The sequence below is a fragment of the Chelmon rostratus genome, chromosome 12 (assembly GCF_017976325.1).
Source record: "Chelmon rostratus isolate fCheRos1 chromosome 12, fCheRos1.pri, whole genome shotgun sequence".
Lineage (NCBI taxonomy): Eukaryota > Metazoa > Chordata > Actinopteri > Chaetodontiformes > Chaetodontidae > Chelmon > Chelmon rostratus.
In genome coordinates this window covers 9,944,032-9,964,500 of record NC_055669.1, presented here as the reverse complement: position 1 = coordinate 9,964,500, position 20,469 = coordinate 9,944,032, and the positions used below count along the sequence as shown (strand labels likewise).

Here is a 20,469-nt window from a genome sequence, read left to right as displayed (position 1 = left end):
CTCGTTTCTCTCTCTGAGAGATCCGAGGAAGGCTGAACTGATACAAACCAGCTTGTCTGTTTGGAGGCTGCCGTAGCTTCCCTGCTTCGTTTAGCTGTGGAGGAAGAAAGGAGCTCTTTTCAGGGCCCTCAAGCCATGCGTCAGGACTTCAAGCATGAACGTGTACATGCATCTACAGTGTGTGTGTGTGTGTGTGTGCATGTGTACATTCAGACACACACTCATAATGTATATATGCATCCTTCACTTGACAGAATCATTTCAGCCAAGGCTAGAAACTCTGATCCATGATCACGTCTCGCATCAAATACCATGGATTTCTCTATGCAGCCACTAATACTTGTACTGAAGACGGACATTACTGATCACAGCCTCAACTGTTAACGCCTGAACATCCAACACATTTAAGGAGGCGCTCAGGCTACTGATGGATAACTTTGATACCTTTAAAAGGAGCATGAGAGATTTCTCGCCACCACACCACATACAGGTTTAGCAAAAGCAAAACACTGTAAAGGCTTTGTGCAATGTCAGAAATGCATGGAGTCAAGGGAAAAATTACATAACAGGCAAGTCAAGGCAAGTTTATTTGTATAGCACCTTTTGAGCACAAAGGCAATTCAATGTGCTTTACATAAAGGCAAAGAAAGGCATTGGAGCAACATTTAAAAACACTAAAATGAACCTAAAGTCAATTCAAATAGAATGATCCAATGAAATTAAACGCAAATAGACAAAAAAAAAAAAAAAAAAAAAAGAAGAGAGACAAGGCTATAGTTATTGTGTGGTGTTTCCCCAAATTCAGCAAAGGAAATAAAAGTGCTGTTTAGAAATGAATCAGTCACAACAAATTAGAATAGCTTTAATGAAGGATTCTTGTGTGGTAATAGCAGGTAAAGGAAAATAAAAAAGCCTCCTTGTCTGTTGTTGAAACTCCTCATAAAGATCTCCTCTGGACTGAAAGGTTGAACTTCAGTGTTACACATTTTGGGAAATGAACTTTGTTGTTGTTGTTTTTATTTTTTTGCTTTCAGTTAGATGAGAGGATTGACGATGTCCTCATATTTCTCATATTAAATATAGTTGCACACAGGAGACAGGTAGTTTAGGTTATTCTATTTATTTGTCCAACACTTTGGTTCATGACCAATACCTGCAAAACTAATGACATTCCCATCATCCTCAGCTGTCGTCAGATATCAGAATGCTAACATGCTAAACTATCATGTGTTAGCATGTAGCTTAAAGCGCCATTGTGTCTAATTACAGCCTCACTGAGCCGCTAGCATGGCTCGACTCGAGACTTGTTTAACCTTTAGACAAAGCCACATCCATCTTAACAGGCGTAGAAATAAGATCAGCATCACTTCATCTGTTCTACATTTATTTGAGGGAAGAGGAGACTTTTCACATCAATGTAAAGATTTGATTCACAATTTATTTCAAATATTCAACATATACGTGCTACACAGGACAGTGAGACCTGTATGTATGCTCTTATATATTATAACTATTTTGCACGTTAATCCTTTGCTTTCTATATAATCTGAACACTCTCCATACACGACTCTTGCATTGTTCTGCATATTATGTGCAGCTGAGCAGGCACCTGCTCGTAGAGGACATGCATGGCACCAGCAGATGAGGTAGCCCCGGGCCAGGGCCACTGGTGGGAGTCAGTACTTGAGAAAGTGGGTTGCATTATGTGTTTACTGTACTGCATTGGCTGTGAGTACTGCAGTGTGTATGTGCGTGTGTGCGTCGGGGTGTGTGTGTGTGTGTGTGTGTGTGTATGTGTGTCGGGTGGGGGGGCGGGGGGGGTCACTACAGATGTCCTTGCCTTGAGCTTTCTCTACATGAAAATCAGCTCTGCTCTGGCACAGAGTGACGTCACATTACACAATGATTCCTGGAGTCAGATATGGAGGATAAACCTTACTGGAGAGAAAAAGCAGCACAGAGTCACTGCTGCAGTAAAACAGACTGGATACTGCTTCTATTAAAACAACAACCTGCACGTTGCTCCTTCAAAACATTATATTATCTCAACACCAGAATGCATTTTATGAATCCAGCTCCACGCTGGCTGGCGTTCACAGCAGCAGCCACGTTTGGAAACCTCAAAACGAAGCAGAGAAAAGGTAAGTGGGGCGAGAGAGAGGCAGTAAATGTGATGAAGAGACAGAACAAACGTCTCTTTGGAGAGGCAGAGACGGCGAGCAACGTGAGAAGCGCAGGATCTTGCTGCCCTCTAGTGCCAAACGCTCCCTCAGTGCCAACAACACAATACGACACAGCTGAGACGAGGATGAATTATTCATAAATGAAGGGATGATAAAGCAGTATTTCACAGATCTTAGATACGAGATGTAATTGATATTGTAGGGCTGATATCAAACACACGCTTGTCTCTAAAAATAAGTGTAATCTCGTGGAAAAGCCACTGTTTCTGATAGCTTCAAGTGATATCCTGAATACTTTAAGTGTTACTAGACAATACTTGTGTATGCACCCAGGAGCCCCTGCGGTAGCATTAATGAGAGGTTTATCAACTTTTTACCCTTCACTTATAATAAAGGGCTGGAAATATGAACTCCAAGCAGCCTGAATTGCCACTCAGGCCCTTTTAAGCACCTGTTGTGGGTCACATGCATCATTTCAGGTTAGCTCACCACCTCCTCACCTCAGTTTTATTAATGCAGTTTGAGCCACTCTCTCTCTCTCCCCCACAGATTAACCCAGCAGTGCCAGTCAGCGCCAGCACAGGAGCGGCTCAGGTTTAATGTTTAAGCTTTCCCTCCCCCCCTCAGCGCTCCACACACATTGGCCAATCGCCCTGTGTGTGTGTGCAACTGAGCATCCAACGCAGGGAGTGAGTCACCCGAGAGAGCGAGGAGGGTGAGCGGCGAGGGCCTGGTGGACGCGGTGGCCATTTTACAGCAGGTATCAGTTCCTGCTTCCTGACAGGCAGCCGCCCTGACCGGAGAGACAAGCCGGGGTCAAACCGGTAAGAAAAGCTGGGGTTTCATTTACTGTTTTAAAATCAAATATGCTCTGTTAGTAATGAGTTCTTACTTGATGTTGTGTGACAGCTTCATGACTGTTGCTGGGTATTAAGGTTGCTGTGAGTCACAGCTCAACTCCTCTGTTATTAGTGGAGCGCGACCTACTCTGCAGTCATGTTGTGGTCCCTCTGAGTTGTTGTCTGGCGCATTTCTGATGCTGCCACAAATCACTAACTCTATACTTCACATCACATTTTGCAAACAATGTGGGTGTGTTTAGAAATGCAGGCGCTTCATTTCTGTTTAGTATGAAAATCTATTAGCACACCATTCAAACAAAGGAGCCTTTATGTTTAATGTGATGGATTATACAACTCATTCAAATTTAAAGTTGCTATTATCAATATTTTTATTTCAGATGACTACATGAAGCAGCCTCTCAGATATGTCAACATACACGGAGTGTCCCAGGTCAAGGGAAGCAATGGCGCAAACAAATGTTAATCATTTCTAACTCAGGCTGCTACTACTTTCACCTGCTAGCTTGGGTTAGCGGCAAAGATCCAGAGAGAGATCACATTTAATGGCAAATAAAGTGTTCGTGAATTGTTTTTCATATCATTCAGAAATAAAGGGATTTCATCAGCAGCCTAGAATGACACAAAAAAACACATCTAAGAAAAAATAAGCCCTGCATTCAAAATGTGAAGAATATATGATTTATATATATGATTTCTACATCAGGAACTGCAACATGCAAACACACAGGCCTTTAAAAATGTTAAATTTAAACTGTTTACATAATTTCATGTTGTCTTTTTCTTATCGTACATCTGGCTTTGACAATCCTGTCAATATGTGAACCATATTCAAACACTTTAGTCTTGTTAGGATCATCAGAGCTACAATATTATTGCTATTTTAAAGCATATAATTATTGTATTTATGCTTTCATGCTGTACATAACTATTAATTTAGCTTTTTGTCCTCCACAGTTTCTCACTCTCATGCCTGATAAGGATTGTGTGATTACTTCTTTCTCAATGAATCACCGACATCAGCCAGCAGCATGAAAAGCTGGAGCAGGAAATTCAAGGGACAAGAGCCTGACGGCGTGGTTGGGTCCTCCTCAAGTGAGAGGAACTCCATTCGTGATCCGCCGGTGCCTGTGTGGGTTACTCACACACCCACACCTGATAATATCACAGATGATGGTGATACTAGCTCCACAGGCCACACATCCAGTACTCCACCATACACAGAGAAGGAGAACAATGACAAAAAGGGGACCATGAAGGACAGGCTGAAATCCCTCATCCCTCAGTCATGGGGGGGTATCATCCATAAACGGACAGGGGACAGTGACAGTTATAATGACTCTGACGCCTGCGCCAGTAGCATCCAGATCCTTCCTAATGGGACCAGGGTGAGCCCTCCTGTAAGTCCCCTGGCAGAGCGCAAGTGGGTTGAATCACTGGGCAACTCCAGCCAGAACTCCCATATGCCTCTGTTAAGGGAGAGCCCCTCTGATGATCTGTTCAGTGGGACCGCACACGAGGAATCTCTGCTGACGAGCATCCACCCCGCAGAATACTACGCTGTGAAGCTGGAGGTCTATAACCAGAAGTACTCTTATCTGAAATCCTGGCCAGGCCTGCTCAGACTTCTTGCCGGACTTCAGCTCCTATTTGGGGGTATGGTCTTGGCCTGTGTCATTGCCTACATCCAGAGAGACAGTGAGTGGTCCAACAGCTACGGTCTCTATAATAATGCATATAACAATGGGCTAGGCATATCTGGGTACAGCTACAGAGGCCCTATGACTCCCTTTATACTGGCAGCAGTCGGAGTCACCTGGATTTTAACCTTCACTCTCTTGGTGATGGGAATGACCATGTATTATCGCACCATCCTCCTCGACGCCCCCTGGTGGCCTCTGACGGAGGCCTTCATCAACTTGGCCATGTTCCTGCTCTACATGGCCGCAGGTATTGTCTACCTGAACGACTTGAACCGTGGGGGACTGTGCTTCTCAACAATAGGCGTGAACCCCATCATGGCCAATCTGTGTCGGGTAGATGGGGGCCAGATGGCAGGAACTGCTTTCATCTTCATCAACATGACACTGTATCTGGGAAGCTTCCTGGTGTGTCTGAAGATGTGGAGGCATGAGGAAGCACGCAGGCACAGGAAGTACTTTGAGAACAAGGTACAGTACAGCAATGCTATAAAAATTGTAGGTGAAAGACACGCGCTCCTAAATTTAAAGTAGGAGGGAAATAATTTTCAGAAAAAGAATAAAGTGGCTTTTTCAAGAGTTGCATTGAGCTGGATATGGGAAGTGCTCCTTGTGGATTCAGTATAGAATTTGGGATAAATTCAACTTATAAAATCTATACAGAAGCCCTTCAAAGCTTTCTCTGTCACAGGTTTTGAGCTTAGCCACGCTCTGCCTACTTCCTCATGTGACTCCTTCTACCTTTGTCTGTCACACTCTTCTCTAAGGTGTGAAACAAGAGGCTGTCTTAATGCATTTTTCACATCACTCTCCCCTTTGGGCTCATTTTGAGTATATGTGACAAATCAAACACCATATTTACTGGTGGCAACAGTGAGGGACACCAATACTGATCGCAAATGAGCTGCCAACAGCTCCAAAACAACAGTAGCAGTTCAAATCCAGTGAAATTTAAAGTCAGTCAAGACAATGTGCAGTGAGCATGCCGTTATGTCAGTATTGATATGTCAGCATTTTTCTGCTGGCGGATGCCATGGCAGTCACCCAGAATTTGTCCCACAGCTGTAAACTGTGTTTTTCTTGACTTTGTTGACCATGTAGTCCTCCTTGTATAAATGTTAGAGGTGAAGTAGACGGGTTTTTTTGCTCGCATGTGTGTGATGCTTTCTTAATGCGTCAAATTAGAGAAATCTTTATGGCTAAAACCACCAAGCAGACAAGGCATTAAATATGTCAATGGTGTTGCACAGATAATGAGGAACAAAGTTGTACCTGTAAATGCAGGTAAGCCTGCTGTCACCTGAGTCTAAACAGAGAAGTTTACTTCTGAGTGGGCAGCACCAGATATATTATACACCACTCGGATAAATAATAATAGTCAGTAATGGTATAGTCATGTTATAGCCATGACATTTGCACAGTAGCAGGTCACCAGTTTACAGCCAGGATAACGTCATTAAGCTAACATGCCCACAGTCACTATTAATCTTAGTTTAGCATGTTAGCATGTTGTTGAGCTATTTCAGTCCAGACATACTGAACGGCCAACGTGGAGCCACTAGCATGGCTGCAAACAAGTCGCTAACAAATGTGGACTATATGGCCTGAGGCCGTTGGCATTTTATCCACACAAAATGCCCATTACACAGTCCAGTACACGTCAAAAACATTTTTCAAAGCATTAAACAGAAGTCTACTTATTGTTGTGCCAGCTGCTAAACAGCACAAACGCACATGCTAATATCTGATAATACAAATCCGTGCAGATGTTGATGGAAATGTACAAACACTAGCTGTGTCCGTGTCCATGCTCAGTACAGTGTACTGGAATGGGCGCATTAAAAACAGACATGGTATTGTTGTTGTGCTCCTCATGATTGCTGCCTTCAACAGCTACCAAGCTTATTACTATTTTCAAATAGAATCCATGTTATCGAGCTTCACAGCCACCACCTACGGCTGAGAAACAGCATAGTCAGCTAATGTATTTGATGTCAAATAAGAAAGGGTGAGAAGCCAGGAGTGAACATGATAATTCCATCTCCCAGCCGAGGGAGTGCAGCTGCAGAGGCTGAGCTCGAGAATGGGGCAGTTTACCCCGAGGCTGTCTTTTTTTAAAACTCCTCTGACACGAAGCTTAACCTTAATTTTGCTCCGAGGCTTCTTAGAGAGCATCTTGTACAGTAACAATGACACATAGTGGTGTATAGTCATTAGCTCATTTCATCTGTTTGTTCGCATTTTCTGCATAAAACTTGTGTTCTACCTTTAGCCCCAGGAGGAGTTTCACCAGTCCGTCCCGCTAACCTCTCAGAAAACAAAGCGCATATCATTCAAGGATGAAATAGATAAAGGTCATAACGGCCAGTACGCGCTCGCCCCCAAGGACCAGAAGAACTCAGTCAGTCTGCACAGAGCCACGGCGTCTGAATACACCCCCAAAGTACACATCATCGCAGACTACATCATGTGAGTGCACATTTAAGCTATCCAAGTTCAGGTTTATAGAAATATTCTGACTTTTTTATCCACAAAAATATCTTAATCTACATTTGTCACGTACATACTGTGATCACTCCATCTGACACAAAAACACAAAATTCTAAAAATTTTATTAATTCCCCTCTAAAATCTTCCTCGCAGAAAGTATCCACAGATCAGCTGTGTGGAAGAAAGGGAAAAGTACAAAGCTGTTTTCAATGACCAGTATCAAGAGTACAAGGACCTTCACAGAGACATCATCACCACCCTCAACAAGTTCAGAGAGCTGGACGCCACCATGGCTCGACTGCTCAGAGATGGGAAAAGCCAAGAGGTGAGATGGACTTGCAACAACTCTGAGTTTATAATTTGTCCACCTTATTGTACAGACATTTTAGATGCAACTCTTTCTACATGATGCCGTTGTGATGCCCACTGCTGTATGAGTGTTTTATGTCATATTCTAGACAAACCATTTGATCATCATTGTATTAATCTTTTAGGATCGGCAGAGGATTCAAAGCATTTTGACGAAGTATCAGGAGAAAAAGACCGTGAGTGATTCACTTTGAAACAGCTGAGAAATAATTCAGCATCTCTAGGATTTAACCCAGACTGCTGTTAGAATTACTACTGCCGTGTCCGCTGATGCAAATAAAATGCTTCCAGCATGAAACGTGGGTCGCTCTGGACGTTCTCATGTAACGCAGCTACGTTACAGAATGAATCGAGTGTTAGCAGCTGTTAATCGATAGATTACTGTATGTGTGTACGTGTTCACAGGACCCGGCCTTCCTGGAGAAGAAGGAGCGCTGTGACTACCTGAAAGCTAAATTAAGCCACATCAAAAACAGGATCCGCATTTTCGACCAGGAAAACATGGCAAGTGTTCACACATGACGAAGACCAGAGAGAAATGTCTGCAGCACCTGATGAACAGACAAGACAAATCACCTTTTTTTCCTTTTGTTGCACCAGTTTAAGGATCGCATTGAATAATCTGAATTTTGACTGAAAAGAATAGTTTTTATTCTGGATTAACTAAATAGATTATTGGACATGTCTCTGGCTGAATGTACACTCCTTTTGTATTTTTTCCATGTCATGCAACAACATATGGATTCAGCGTATGTTTTAAATGAAAGTTCTGCCAGTGATTTTTACAATTTTCACAAAAAGCATCTGTGACAGTTTGTATGATAAAGTTGTTTTTTTACATACGTGCATTGTATGCTGTTTTTTATGTGCGCTGCTATTTTCTGCTTCCTTTACCATTTATTTATAGCCCTGTGTTGACAGTGAACTGATGAACTACTTTGTTTTGCTCTGAGGTAATCCATGAGTTCACTGGCCTCTATTCTTTAGGCTTCAGAGGAAAAAAAATCTCTCCTCGAACATCAGGTGGATAAAAATTGTGGGTTCAGAAAAAAGAGTGATTATTGAATCTTTAAATTGTTTCTGTTAATAAAAAAACTCAATAAGCTCAGTCAGCATGCAGTACAAATGTTTGTTATCGAACCTTTGACTTTTTAGCCTGGTTCCACTGGTTACTGCAAACCACCAGAAAGCAATTTGGCTGACAGAAAAACACCAATGTTGTGTTTTAACCACTGTTTGGGTTTGGCTGTTGGACACTGTGTTGGCCCTCTGGGTGTATATTTTAGGCAGCGGTTGGTGTCCAACAGGCCATGTTATCCAAAACAGGTTGTTAAGTGACACAATTCACCCTTTCAGGAAACCACCGAACTTCAAAATGAATCTTTTATTGCTTGTTTAAAACACGGTTTAGTATAATCAGTAACTTTAACTGCAGAGGAATGATTTTTGTTCCTGAACAACAGAGCTGTTTTATCTGACACATTCCCGGCCAGGATTTGTTATTGTGGCGACATAATAACAATCCACCTTGTTTATCTTATAGAGTCAAGTGCTATTAGGCCAACCTCGCCTTCCCTAACTGTGTTTGCTGTGTCCCTCCGGCTATAAAATCACATGTGCGTGTGTTATCATTAGTGGTGTTCATGGACTTGTCGTGACCGCCGCCTCACTTACATCACTTTCTATCCAGATCACATTATCACAGTGTTTTGGTCATTTGGATGTTTTGGGACAGCAGTATTACAGACAGCGATGTTTGCTGCAGGGAGGTGGAGGACGGTGAAGCCACAGCTACACTGTTCAGTGTCTCAGAGAAAGCCAGCTGTAACCTCTGTGATGCTTTCCTGCTTTAACCTGCATGTTGGAGTAGATACATGCTGGCCTGCTCTCAGTGTTGCATTAGCACTGCACCTAAAGGTAATTACCGCAAATAATTTTCTTAGATGATTGTTTGGTATATGAGATGTCAGAAAACACTGTCTGAAAAAAAAAAGACTTCATAACAGAAGAGGATATTTCTGTCAACTTTTACACGAGACAAGGGGGAAAAAATCCTCACCATTGAGAAACTGGAACTGCATTATTATTATTAATAATTGCTTACAACTGAATAGTCATTTTTTCTCTAGATTCACTGATTAATTAATCAACTAATTGTTTCAGTTCTGACTGCCTGTAATGCAGAGGCAGTTCACTGTTTGAAAACCTACATAATGTGCGTACAACGATGATAATAATGAATAAGAAAATTATTATTATTATTATTTACAATGAAGCTATAAGTCATCATTTACAATAATGTCATGGTGAAAACATGAACTGCACTGTGCGTGTTCCTCATATGCAGACATTAAAGTTGAATGAACGCAGCCTGTAAGTGTCAGTCAGAGAGCACGTGGGAGGCGTCAGGTGAGCGGGGGGGGGGGTGAACTGTGCCCCTGCAGGACTCACCGCGGCTCCGCAGCTTTCACTAACTCCCTATCGGGCTTTTCTGTTGGGAAAAGACGCCGTAATGGGAAACGACGATGTTTTCGGTCGCCCGTGAGGCATGAGGCGGACTCTGTGCTGAAGGAAAGCAGTCTCACCTGGATGGATGGGTGCAAAGCTGAAGGACGTTTTCTCTAGTTTGTGGGTAAGTTGTGTGGTGTGCTCCTAATTGACCGTTTCAGTGCTAACAGAAGGTTTAACGGAACATTTCCTGCATTTGTCCAATGATCTGACCTGTTGAGCGCTTAAAGAAGAATTCTAGGCATCAATAATGGACTTAAAACATTTGGTGATGACTTCTTTTTGAGCAATTCCAACCAAAGTGATCAGATCTTAACGCATGTAATGGAAAGTGCAGAGTTGAATATTTAATTTGTGTGTGCTGATGTAACGGCATGAATGCATTCTTTTAATTATGAAGTTAATATTGTTGTGTTTTCTTGCTTTCTGAGATAAAAGTTAGACCCAAACTCCTCTGCTGCGCCTGACTGGCCTTAAAGCCTCCACGTCCCTCTCAGCCGGCTGACACTCAGCAGATGCACACAGGTAAGACACAGTCGGTGCAGCAGTGGGAAGGAGGCCGCCTGTGGTTCTCCCCCCTCTGCACGGCCGCCCCGGCTCGCCTCTTATCTGCTGTCTGTGTGAATTATTGAAGCCTGTTGGGTTGAGTTCCTCTGGAGCGGTGAAGTGCGGGTCAGAGACGCTGGAGAGAAGGTTCAGGGATGGGCTGAGGTGAACGAAGGGTAGACAGGTGCAGGCTGTGCAGCAAAGGGTGCATTATATATATATATATATATATGTAGCGCTGACACATACTGCAACATGTAACAAGGAATTAATCTTATTTTTCGTCCCTCTTCCAGGTGAAACTGCATCCTCTAAACCATGTATGAACCTCGGTACTACGACAGCCCCCCTGTGTACAGCCCACCTTACAGCACCACCTCCCAAGGCTTCTACCCCCAGAGGAGCGTTCACTCCCCCCAGAGCCAGTATGTCCCCTACACCTATAACGTCCCTCCAGATTCCTACTACACGGAGGAGAAGCCTCAACTCTTCTACCGTTGGTTTTCTCCTCCCGGTTTCGTCAAAACCTTCCAAGGGGCTACAGTACTCATGTGTTTCCTCATCTTCGCCTGCGTGGCCTCGACCTTGGTGTGGGACATGAATGGATTTGGGTACGGGGGCTACGGTGCCGGGGCCGCAGGGGGCGTCGCAGGGACGGAGTTGGGATATTACGGAGGCAGCTACGGCTACGGTAGCTCCTACATGACCCCGCTGTCTGCCAAGTCGGCCATGATTTCGATGGCGGCCATTAACTTCCTGGTGTCGCTGGGGTTCCTGGTGGGGAGCTTCTCACGGTCACGGATCATGCGGGGATGCAGGTTCTACCTCACTGTGTTCATTTGTGATATCATCTTAGCTGTCCTTCAGGTGAGTCTCACCAAATACAACCACAGAGCAACATGCTGCAGGTGGGTGGGGTTATGTAGGTGGAAGCAGTGGTGCTGATAGCACAGTAACTTACTCAAAACACATATCTTGTAGCCATGTTGCATTCTGGTCTATTGGGTCTCATCTCTGCCCCCTCTATGATGTACGTCTCTTGGTTCAGTTGTAGAATTTCTTGTATTTTGTCATTTTGATTCTGGCATTGTATTTATGTGCTCATCCAGCAGATGCAAAGATGCATTAGCGTTCATTTGGAGTTTTGTTTCCAACCACCTGGTGACTGTAAATCCATTATTCACTCTCCTTTTAGCTCTGTTTTGGTCTCCAGCAACTTCAGCGGCTAATATCAGGCTCTTCACTTGCTAAATGCTCCACTATGTTCAGCAGCTAGTGTTTAACTGTGTCTGTCTGCTGGTGCACAGTCAGCCTTTAGAGCTTTGTTTTTGCAGGTAGCTGCTTGCTTTCCTGACACGAAGTTGCTAAAGAAAAAAAACAAAACAGTAAAGTTGCCGCCTAAAAAAATCACAATAGCGACCTGAAAGGTGCTTAAGAGCTCTGTAGAGCTGAGGGGCTGCAGCTCTCTGCGGGCTCAACACTACAAGCGACCCCTTTCATATTAAACATAGTCATTAAATCCAGGGTTAATGAAAATACTGATGAGTGCATCTTTAAGCTTGATCTGTCACGATCCACCGCAATATCCTGTTTCAACAGGAAATACGTCACATTCAGGAAGTAATTTAGAGTTCAGACATGATTGACAGACTAATCACGGTGGAAAAATATTGACACTGCCTGGTGAGGTCAGGTATGAACTTGAAAGAAAGCATTTAAACGATTACTGTGATTAAACGCGCCTCTCCTTCGACTTCAAGGGCATCATCGACATCATCTTTGTGATCGGGGTGAACCCGATGTCTCAGAGCTCACAGAGCATGCTGTACAACCCCATGCTGATGATGTGCCAGAACATCCAGGGCAGTCCCAGCCTCAGCGGAAGCGTGGGGGCAGGTTTTCCTGGGGGGTTCCCCATGTACAATCAATACCTGCACCACTACTGCTACATGGACCCTGAGGAGGTTAGAAGGATTATTCTATTTTAACCCGTTCTCTTCTATTCAGTTTTATTCTGTCCGGATCTATAAGTCACTCTCGCTCCTCAGGCGGTTGCGTTAGTGTTGGGTCTGATGGTGGTGCTGGCCCTGTCCCTGTCTGCTTACTACGCCTACAAGACCCGCAGCAAGATTTGGCGCCACGGCAAAGCCAACATCTACTGGGACGAGCCGCTGGCCAGGCCGTCAGAGGGGCAGGACGTCCAGGACTGGGTGAGTGATGACGTGATTTATTATGTATTGCTTAATGATATTGTCACAGGGAATGAATGAAGGCTGTGTTTGTGTTGTGTGAATGAGTGAGTATTCACAAAGGGCTGGTGGTTTATGTTTATTTCTGCTTTCTTTCCAGCCAGATAAAGGAACATAAGCCAGAATGACCTCACATATTTGCTCTTTTTAACTTGCTGCACATTTAAAGCTCAGGGCTGATATATATACACACACATTGTTACGTTTCCCAGTTCTTCCCAGTCACTGTTCGGTTTCTAGGACTCTGACAGTCACTTGCTGCTGTTGACTCAGAGGCTGCTGTTGACTCGGCACACCCAGGTTTCACTCTGACTGATCATTAACCAGACTAGTGATAAAAGCAGCACAACCATATAAAGATGGGTGACAAGCAACATTATAGGATCCTTTCTGTGAAAGGAAACAGGTCATGAGGTTCTTTTCAGGTAACTCACCTCATGGTTAAGAGCCACGTTTAAGTTTCGGCTTGTTTGAACAGGTATTATCACACGTTCATTTCCAGCACACAGTCACGATGGCAGATCGTTTAACATTTGAATACCTCACTGTGTGACCAACCTCCTCTGATTGTGGGCTTTTCTTGCTCTCTATACTACATGAATTGACGCGTCAGGAGTGAGAACAGGCTCTATCGAAGAATTGGACTTGCACAGCACCTGCACTTTGAACAATGACGTTTAAGGGGCACCCAGTGCTTTAATGCCGAGGGCTCCTGACCAAGCTTCAACATAAGATGAACTGGGAGCCGTGTTGTGTGAAACAACTGCAACTTTAAACAGAACCATGCAGGTTTAAAACAAATCAGTGTCAACGAAACAGCGTTTCAATCAATGCATTTATGAATAAACTCATTTACTTATTTTTTACTTGCACTATTCTCTGTATAATTAAAACAAAAACTACAAACAGAAGATTTTGGATTATTGCACATGTATGTGTCTGAAGTCAACGTTGTCTGCAACAGTTTGGCAGTTTTAATTCGGCGGTCATGATGTGGGTTGGATAAGCTCTTGTTTATGCGCTGTAGCTCACATACATACAGTTTGTAAACCACAGCTCATGTCTTTGCCACGTCTGAGGAACATTTATGATATTATATTACATAAATAATTATTCACTTTCTGTCTCTCGTAGTCCGGTGGTACCCAACATTTTTGACCTGTGACCCCTCAAAATAAAGTAGTGTTAATGTGCTACCCCACCTCAGGTTGTGGCCTTATTGCAAAGTTGGAACAGCCAAAGAGTGATTTTCCTTCTTTTGGAGGGTTGAAGAGGGCAAAGTACCCGGTTTTATTTGTTAGAGAAAATGCTGAAACGATATACATGATTTTGTGTGTCTCACATTGTAGCATCAGGCTGAGAGCCACAGTCCCAGACCATCAGTGCGGCAGTGTTAAGCAGGTGCTGTGGAGCCCCGTGGAAGCTGTGCAGTTTATACTTCACAGCGGTAGCCTCGTGTGGCATTTAGCAGTGATTAATCTACTAGAGCAGCGGTGTACTATGAATGCATCATGTCCACCGTGACTCATTATGGAAAGGGAAGAGACATATTCAATCAGTTTATCCAGCGAGGCCTCGGCCTGCAAACTGTCTACCACTGCAAAGTGAGTAGCGAGTGGCTTCATAGAGACGCAGACCTTATTCTGGGCCACTCTTGTATTGCAGTGAAGATGCTTGCCTTGCAGGGAGGCATATATAATGTATGTGGCATGTATAATGTATAAAAAGGGTTGAGTTGCCTCAGTGTTGCTGTGTGAATCCCTCCAGAGTGTGGTGGCGCTAAATGATTCAGTAAGCGAAGGGACTGCTACACACTGCTGCAGATTAGACTCCTGGCAAAGAAGTCATTTCCTCGTGTTTTGTGCTACATTTTTGTTAAACAGAGGCGAAAAAGAGCGATAACTGAGGAAGAAGAACACAGGATGACTCGATTTAGAGCAAACGCTGAAAATTAGATGCCGATTGTGTCAAACAGGACAGTCCAATTAATATTTATCTACACGGGCGACTCCCCCAAAGTCAAAGAGGGAAACAGAGCGAAGACTTTGAACATGATGCGTTTAGAATAAATATCTAAAGATGGTGATGCAAAAACTCACAGAGAGATATGTGGAGGAGGGGTTGATTTATTTCATGTTGCATGTCTGTAAAGAAATGATGACTCACATAGATGATGAACAGAAAAAAGTCAGATAATTGATTAATCTTTCGTTAATCAAAATAGCATATAGCAAACAATTGTTAATTACATTTTTTTTAAATGAGGATTTGTTGCTTTTTCACTCAAGATGTCACCTTGGGGTCTAGATTTGAAATAATCAGCTACTATTTTAAATAAGCGACTAATTGTTTTGGAAAATTGTGATGGCCATTTTTCACAATATTTTACAGATCTATAAATGATACATTTAAGAAAATAATCAGCAGATAAATCGATAATTAAAAATAAACAGCAGTTTCAGCCCTAAAAATAATGAATCGATACTGAAATCTCTGTCTCTACATCTTTGGAGCACTCCTACATTTCGTCATCTGAGTTCATTGAATTCTAGCTTCAGCAGAAAGTGTCAGTTTCGTAGATACTGACTGGACCGAACAGCACAGGAGTTAAAAAAACGCTGGGATTTCACACAGCACCTTCCTGCTGCAGTGGATCTGATTCCCTGCAGTTTTTTCCACGTATAGGATCATCCTCCGACTCCACACTCATGAGATCTGTTTCACGGGCTGCTTTTTCCAGACATTCGCATCAGCTCACTAGATCCTCATCCTGCACGACTACACTGTGATCCAGAAATAGGCCAAAGACTAGAAGTCATTAATTATGCATCATACAGTAGACAGTGGATTACATGAGACATAATGTAGTTTTTTCGTATTTGGTATCATTTGAGGATATTTTCTTCTGATCATGCATGTTTCTTTTTTGGTAATGATTTTTTTTTTTCCCATTTCTGTGGCTGTGGCTGTAACATTGCTGCCTTGTCCTGTAGGTGTTCAGATGTTCTGTTTGATAAGCACATTGTGCTGAAATAGAAAAGACCCCCGATGCTCTGCTGCATGTTTACCTGATAGTTCAGAAAGATGGAACAGCAGAAGTGTTTGTTCCACTGATTTCACTCCTGTCTCAACCTTTCTCAGTGTGCTCACGATGATATGAACGTGCACACACACACACACGCACACACACACTCCTCCAATGTTAACATGCATTTCATGTCAGACACAGTTCAGAAAATTGTTTTTTTTCAATTAATTGGTTCTGATAGTTGTTGAAAGAAAGGATTTGAGGTGAGACACTGATTGTCCTGCGCTCTGGGGCTGATGGATGTTAGAGCGTCTTTTCATTTTACTGCAGTGTGTTACACCACGGCCAAGTGTGTGTGTGTGTAAGTGTGTGTGTGTGTGTGTGTTTGTCCTTGTATCTGTCTATCTGTCTGGCTGTGACACAGCCTGTCTTTTGCACACAGTGTGCTGAGCAGTGCAGAGAGCTCTCCAGCTCTGCACTTCTGCTTATGTGACAGATTTAGTGCAGAAAAGGTTCTTTTCTTTCTAGCATAAAAAATGCATCTGATTCCTCCTGAGGACGTTCCCATATATATTGTGACGATAAACATGTTGCCATGCTTCAGAATACTGAAAGACATACATTTGACATCATCTGTATTTTCTGTTATAGTTGATTTCCTGTCTCATGCATCTCCACCTGAACAGAATCGAATTATCGGCACTGTGGTGGAAGAAGCCTCGACATTAAATGGAGGGATTGTGATTTCAGTCTCCTGATATTATCTTAGGTGAACCATGTTGGAGAGGTGCGCAGCACCCAGCAGGCACCAACTGTTGTTGTATCGGAGAGAGCGGCACCTGACCTGAGGGCGGAGAATAGCGTGGTCTCCTACAGCAACGGAACAGTCAGCATCCACAGTGACGGAAATTATAAAAGCAACAGGTGAGTGATGGTCACAGCTGATGAACACCACAGTATGGTCTGTGCTCAGAAAACAGGACGCCTCAGAAAAACACGTTTCAGCGCACACATCTCACTTCCTGTGAGGACACTTATTGATGCCTAACGTTTGGCTGCTTTCCAGATGATGAATAAATAATAATAAAAAGAAAGACTAAGTGTGCTCAGTGCATATCGTATTAATTATAGTGATCTGTTTTTCTCATTTTTGTTCTTATGGCTAGTGAAACAAACGTGATGATGTATTCTTTTATAGCGGAAGATGGCAGGAAGAAGGAAATGCTGTGCATATGTTCCAGCTTCTGTTATGACTGATGCTGGGTCACTCGTTCTGTCGTACCTGGAATACTGCTCGGTCGTCTAAACAACCTTCAGACTGCACAGAACAGAGCAGCCAGATTAGTCCTTCATACTTCTTTCTGGGCTAATGTGTGTGAGATGCATAAACGATTAACATGGCTAACGTGTCCTCTCTTATTCATGCAAATAGTAGTAACTAGTATACATTGTTTTTTGTCCTCAGGTGAGCACTGGTCATCTGGTGGTGCCAATAATAATAAAAAATACTACTACTACTATTACTAAAAATAATAATAATAATGTGTTACAGTTAAAAAAAAAGACCCGGCTAACACCATAGAACACAATAGTACAGGTGATTATATTTGTGGCACTCGAAATGAAAATACTCTCTCAGTTCAAAAAATTGCAATGTGTTTTGAAACTCCACAACGAGTGGCACAAAGCTTTACTAAAGACACTGATATATAGTATGTTTATGTTGCCTTCAAAATGTACGAGGGGGAACTGAAGATGAGAACCTTAAACCTTTTTCTCTAACGGGCAATAAGCTGAGTTAGAACCTCTCAAACCCCTGCTTCTGGTTTGAAGGCCGTGTGTCAGTTAACATGGGACTCTATGGGCAGCTTGCTGGCACTCCCGTCATTAGAGGCTCACTGTGCCAAATGAGTAAGTCTGAGTCATTCCAAAACTACATATATCTGCGACAGAATGAGAGTGAAATTTGTGTGAGTAACAGCAAGTTTAAGGAGACTTTTCAACAACTCTCCCCTCCAGCATCATTTTAACTCAACACAATACACACGCATTGAAAAATCAAAGTTCTTACCAGCCCGTGCCCTTTGCTGCATGTCAGCCCCTCTCTCCCTCCCCCGTCTTTCCCGTCTCTGTAGCTTCCACTAAATAAATGAAGCAGATATGCTGAAAAACTTGCACAAATCTAATACCTGTGTGTTGCTTCTACATAGTTTCTCAGCTGCCAACAGCAACCGTCGAGGTGCTGAACCTCTGTACCAGAACAGCAGGGTCACCGTGTGCTCCAGCAGCTCCTCAGACGAGACGGACAGCTTCAGGAAACCCCTACCTTCTCACGTAGAGAGAGACCAGAGGAAGCCAGAGCCCAGGCCAGCTGCTCGGGAGATGATGGAGTCCCAAAATGAAACTGGTTACACCACTGGAGACACTGGCAATGAGCTGGACCGGGACCACACAGACTACCTCTACAGGTGGGCCACCACTCTGCTGCCACTTGATACTGCAGTCTTGATGTGTTTGTCATCTGAGAGAGTACTTAGGCAAAGACAATGTTTTTTTTCCATAAAATATTAAAGCACAACAAAAAAACACATAAGAAGAGCAGAAAAAGAGCAAAAACATAAAAAGTTTTAATTATTCTAATATATATATATATATATATATATATATATATAATGCTAAAATGTGAAGATGTTGAATTTCAGCAAAAATGTGGGCTATCAGCATCTTAAAGCAAGAAATCAGCATCAGTGACAGATTTAAAAAGCCTGTGGTTGTACCCAAATTAAAACATTTAAGAGCAATCGGAGAGGAAGCCTTTTTCCCTTCTGGCTTAACTTTTCCTGATTAATCACAGTGTGCACTGCCCTGAAAAACACGGTATTCATTTTATTTGAGAGGAAAATGCTGTGACACCACATAGACTGGCCAGCACCACCACTGTCTTCAAGGCAAGTCAACCAACTGCTAAAATGATTTTAATTGAATACTAGTACGAAGACTGATTAAAAAAAAGTTCATTCCCTTCACATCAGACTCAGTAATAGTTTTAATTTAATAATCATTTTATGTCTTTATGCAAATATCCCACTCCAGGCTGTACCCAGAGATCATTTCAGACGAGCAGCGCCGCCGCTACAAGAAGGAGTTTGACTCGGATCTGGCCCGCTATAAGAGCCTCTGTGCCGAAATGGATGAGATCAGCGACCAGATGCACAAGCTGAGCCGGGAACTGGACGCTTTGGACGAGGGCTCCATGAAGTACCAGGTAGAGGAAACAACAGGGGGGAGGAGCGCAGAGTGGAAAATTTCAGGGCAGACCGCCAGGAGAATACACAGCCGTAGCTGTGCCTTTTAATTATATCTAACAGTTTAGTCCATCCTCTGTAGGAGTCTATTGGACTGCCATAGACACAAGACACAACCAAGCCAGATATCACTTTTGTGCTACAATTTCAGGATTTTCTGATATTGTTCATGTTACAAAATCATCACAATTGAGTGAGAGACTTTGTATTTCCATTTTCAGGGTGTGGCAGACGAGTATAACAGACTCAAAGACCTGAAAAGGGTGAGTGGAATTAGATTGGAGGTTTAAAAAAATGAAAATTCAGGAAATAGACTTGTTCGCTTTCTTGCCAAGAGTTAAAAGAGAAGATAGATACCTCTCTCGTGTCTGTACGGTAAAATATGAAGCTATAGCCAGAAGCCGGTTAGCGTAGCTTAGCATAAAGACTGGAAGCAAGGGGAAACAGCTAGCCTGGCTGTGTCCAAAGTTAGCATTTCCGGATGCAGTCACTTCCTGGAGTCTCAGCTGTTACCTAGCAACCTCACCAAATTTAAACTGTCACTGAAATGGAAAAGGAAAACTTATGCGGGAAACAAGAGTCTCGTTTGGCACATGACCTCCAGTGAACTACAACTTGTCATTCTGCTCTTGCGTTTTTGTACAGACTAAACAAAGCTTTGGCTTTAGAGACGCTAGCAGGCCGATTTTGGACAGAGCCAAGCTAGCTGTTTCTGCCTGTTTCCAGTCTTTATGCTAAGCTAAGCTAGCAGGCTGCTGGCTGTAGCGCCATATCTTGCTACGACTGCTGAGAAACATCTGATGATGTTGACTGTTTAATATCCGCTTGCTTAAATTCCTCTTTCTTCCAGACGGCAGACTATCAAGCAAAGAAGAAACAGTGCAAGGAACTTCGACAAAAACTTTTCCACATCAAACGTCTGGTGAAGACCTATGACCAGGGTCTTTGTTAGCACGTCTCCGTGAACGATCTGTCCAAACAGCTGAGGATGCACACTGACGGGGTGGGACCAGGCTAAAGACACGAGGATTCATCCTGCATTACTCTCCAGTTTTACTGCTTTGCTGTTGTACTTCATACTGGCCTTACAGTCACTGAACCTGGACCTGATGTTTACAGCGTCTGTATTACTGTCTGCTTAGAGCTACTGATCGACTTTTCTCTGTGTGGTTGTAAAATAAACTGCTTGACAACACGGCACTGTTAACATTTGAATTTGTTCCACCTGGTG

General features: G+C 43.1%; 1 pseudogene; it reads left to right on the top strand.

Annotated features, from left to right (window-relative positions):
* Window positions 1-1,628: 1,628 nt before the first annotated feature.
* Window positions 1,629-20,190, top strand: LOC121614865 (annotated as a pseudogene).
* Window positions 20,191-20,469: the final 279 nt, after the last annotated feature.